The sequence below is a fragment of the Elephantulus edwardii genome, unplaced genomic scaffold, assembly GCF_000299155.1.
Source record: "Elephantulus edwardii isolate Elephantulus edwardi_28Jun2011 unplaced genomic scaffold, EleEdw1.0 scaffold00064, whole genome shotgun sequence".
Taxonomy (NCBI): domain Eukaryota; kingdom Metazoa; phylum Chordata; class Mammalia; order Macroscelidea; family Macroscelididae; genus Elephantulus; species Elephantulus edwardii.
Window position 1 is genome coordinate 2,171,310 of NW_006399814.1, and position 4,300 is coordinate 2,175,609.

A 4,300-nucleotide genomic window follows, 5' to 3' on the forward strand; every position below is an offset into this window, starting at 1 on the left:
CAAAAACCCTGTTAAAGACTAGACTTTTCTCTGTAATGGACAGGTTGGGATAGAGTGGGTGCATTGAGTCAGCTCTCCCCACACAGTGAAGACCATGAAGGCTGCCAAGGAAATACGCCATGAAAACAGAGCAGAGAAAGACCAGTGGGTGACCCTCTGAGGTCACACTGGAGTGCAGACCTGTCTGAGGCTCAGGTGGCCGTGAGGTGAGGAGGATGGACAGAGGCGTGTGAGGAGAGCTTGCTGGAGAGGGGCCTGCTTCAGGACTCAGGGGAGCTCCATGTGGCTGAGTCCTGTGGGTCGCTCTTTTCCTAAGGGCTTTCTGAGCTCAGGCTGCCAGGAAAACCTGCTGACTCCTTTCTGCAACACATGGCATCACTGAGCTGGCGGCCTCCTTGCTGGGAGTCCTGACCCATGTGCCTGATTTCGTGTACATAGGTCCATCTCAAGCTGGCTCTTTCTTGGTGCAGAAAGTTCACTGCAGCATTGAGCTGTGTCCATAGCTTTATGGGTCCATGCCTTCACCAGCTACCGTCATCACCTCTGATGACCTAGGGGCAAGAAGCTGTGTTGCAATCCCGAAGGCATGTGGTTTAAATCTACCAGTTGTTTGAAGGAAAAAGATGAGTAATCACCTGTGCAGCTTGTTGTTGTTGTTGTTATGTGCCGTTGAGTCGCTTGCAATTCATAGCAAACCAGTGTACAATAGCCCTGAAACCTACTCTATCCTGTGCCAACTTTACTGCCTCTGACACACCTACCCTCATTACCCCAGTCACTGAATCAATCCATTTCATCAAAGGTCTTCCTCTCTTGAGTTGTCCCTCCACCATTCCAAGCAGGACGTCCCTCTCTAAGGACTGGTCCTGCCTTGCAACATGTCCAAAGTATGTCAGACAAAGTCTCAGAATCCTTGTCTCAAGGAGCAGCATGGTTTCATCCTCTCTAGGATGAACCTGTTTGTTTTCTTAGCAGTCCGTGGTATATTCAACACTCTTCTCCAGCAGCACAGCTCAAAGGCATCAACTCTTTCTATCATCCCTAGTCATTGTCCAGCTTTCTGACTCATAGCAGTTTACCACCTCTGAAAGCCTGATGGAGGGTTGGCTACCAGTCAGCTCCAATTCAAAGGCACACAACAAGATCGTTACCTCTGGAACTGGTCACCACACCTTTCCTACAAGTGGCTTCTGGGTGTATATGAGTCTCCAGCATTCTGGCTAGCAGCAGAGCACCTTCATGAGACTCCTTGGGTGCTTGGATGTCATCCCCGCTCTGTGGGCGTGTGCCAGGCTCTGTCTTTGTAGCAGGTCCCACCGGGCAATGCAGAGCACAGCAGCTGACAGCAGTAGGAACAGCAACCGTAGATTAACCTGTGGTCGTCCAAGCCAGGAGGGGCACGAAGACCTGCAGCTGAGGCTAGGATGACCAAATGTTCTGTGGGGCATATGGTCTTCCTGGAATCGAAGATTTTCTTGCTAAAACCAGGCATGTTGCCATCCAGTGGGGAGACGCACTGGTCCCCAGCATGCGGGAGACCTCATGATAATGTCTCTATCACAAGAGCTGATGCTCAGGCGCACTGATGCTGAGTGCCTGGTCACTGGGTCAGACCTGCAGTCTGTGCTGTGCCTGGTCTCACGTGTGTGCACAGACCTGTTCTTAATCCTGCCCTCAAACAGTGGAAGATACTGTGAGCAGCTGATCCTCAGAACCCTTCGGCCACAGACAGATTCCTGCTGGCCACTACTGATCCTCCTCTCTGCTCACACCCTCGCCTACCCACATGTCTCTCCCTGCCGTCTCTATTTCTCTCCACATAAGAAAACTCTTTTTAATTTTTCTTATTTGGAGTTGCTCCCAGGATTCTGAAAGGGGTGTGTTCTTCCCTTTCCAGTTCTCCACTGCAGTGAAATCTTTCTCTAAGTGTGGGTTTGCTTTTGAAAATGAAGTTTCTCTTTACTAAGCTACAATTCATCCCCATGTGGCGCAGCCTGAGAAAGCCGGGGTGGCCTCCTGTGTAACGCTGGGCTGCTGAGAAAGGTCAGTAGTTTGAGTTTACTCATCATTCTCTTGGTGGGTCTGCTGGACAGTCTCTTCCCCAAAAGATCTCCAGCCTCAGGAACTAGACGGAGGGTCGTAGTGAGCTGGAAGACTGGAGAGCCTTGTGTTGGGTTGGGGCTTGGCGTAGTTGGGGGCTCTGGGCCCCAAGCTAAGGAGTTGTGATTCAATCCAAAGGAACAGGGTTTGAACCCACTAGCTGCTCCTTGGAGGGAAGATGGGTAATATCTCCCATGTCATTCACTGCCTCTGGGAATCTGCTATAAGGTAGGCTATGGGTCAGTTCTGACTGGACCCTGCTTGGGATGCAACAATGACAGGACAACTAAGAGAAGTGTGTGGCCTGGACAACATAGTGCTAGAGGGGAAAGGAGGGTCCATAGGGTAGGAGAGTCACCGGGGGTCACTCACCTGGATCAAAGTGTCTGAGCTGCCGGTTAGGTCCTGAGGTTGCAGGAGTGAAACTAAGGGGACTTGGAAAGATACATGGTGGAGAGACGTCTGGCCTCTGACCTCTTAGGCTTCTCACACACACCGTGCCACCTGGAGCCTTTCTCCCAGGCTTATGAGTACTCTGTGATGAGTTTTAGCAATGCTCTTGAAGTTCAGAGAGCCTCCAGCTGCATGGAAGATGACGTCTGTTGCACTGATGAACATTGTAATCATCACAGTAGTCTCAGCCCAGTCACTCTGCTCACTGATTGTCACCATCCTTTGTCAGCTCCTGTTCAACCAAGCCAGTGTTGGAATGGAAATAATGCAAAGCAACCCGTCCATTCTAGCAGGTATGTTCCATTCCTCATCTGCCAACATGTGGTACCCAAGTACTGCTGTGATGTTGGGCACTATTTCAAAAGCCAACAGAGTCACCCACAGTGGATAGATTTAAGCAGAACTTCCAGACTAAGGGCAACTGAGAATAAAGGTCTGGAGACCTATGTCTGAAAGTTAACTGATAAACTCCCTGTGGCTCTGGCAGGACATTGAATAGCTTGTGCATCAAAATGACTTTTCTATATCTTTGGCTTTGATTTTCACCACATAGCTGAACGGGAAATCCAAAACAGGTGGGTTAACAGACTGTGATGGGATTGGTTGATTTTACTATCCCACCAGGTTTACCTGAGTGTGGTTAGCAGCATAAGATAAGGATCTCATCACCAGCAAGGACTAAACAGAGAATGCAGTGCATGGGGGCGGGGGTGGATGGGTGGGTGGGTGGCAACTGAGGTGGAGATTCCTGCATCAATCAGACTGGTACTGATACGGGAGTGGCAATAAACTCAATGAAGAATCAGAGACCAACATGAGACAGAACAGCCTCGAGACTCTGTTTCACACAGCCAGAGCCCGCGGTCTTTGCTCAAGCTTGCTGATGACTTGAAGGAGATTCTGTAATTGGCAGGACTAAAAGAGCTTTGTGACACTGACCTAAGATTCCAGGCTAAAGGACACAGGGCCTGTGAGCTATCTTGAGAAGCTGTCTTGACTGAGGAATTATGTCCTGTTGTCAGCCTGAACTGTAACCTGTTAATTTCTCCAACAAACCTCATTCTCTTGAGTATGCTGCTGTGAGGTCTGTGTAGCCATTGCAGCAGTTTTCAGGTCCAGTATGGTAGTGAGTAATGGAATTAGTGGAAGCAAAAAACAGGAACGTGGACTCCATGGCTAATCTTATGGGAAATGGTATTTCAATGTGGATGTAGCTGATGGTAATTGCTCCCCTTCGTGAGGTTAATAGAGGCAGAATCGGCCATCCCCATGCTGCCTGCGTTATTGTTACAGCTTGCTTTGAATCGCCATCACTCACCCACTCACTCACTGTTCTGGACTGGGCTCGGGTTCACAGAGACCCTTCGCTGGGTCCCTGAGACTGTAAATCTTCGCAAGAGCAGACAGCCTATACTCCTGCCACGGAGAAGCTGTATTCATACTGCTGAAATGTGAAACTTTGGGGTTAACAGTGAACCTAGTCATGGACAACACAGTCAGAGCGCTCCTGACATATGATCAGGAGAGGTGACTTGCTGGAGTCGGACCACCTCTTGTTTAGTAAAGTCCGGGGCCCCTGAGGAGGAGGGGTGCTACCTTATTGGAATGTATTTGCACAATAGCTACTATGATGGACTGGAGGTGACCCGAGGTGATACAGGGCCATGTGGTCTTGTGCATAATGTCACCCTCAGTTGGCATCAATTTAATGGAAGCTAAGAAATCTGGAGAACAACCACTTGGCCAA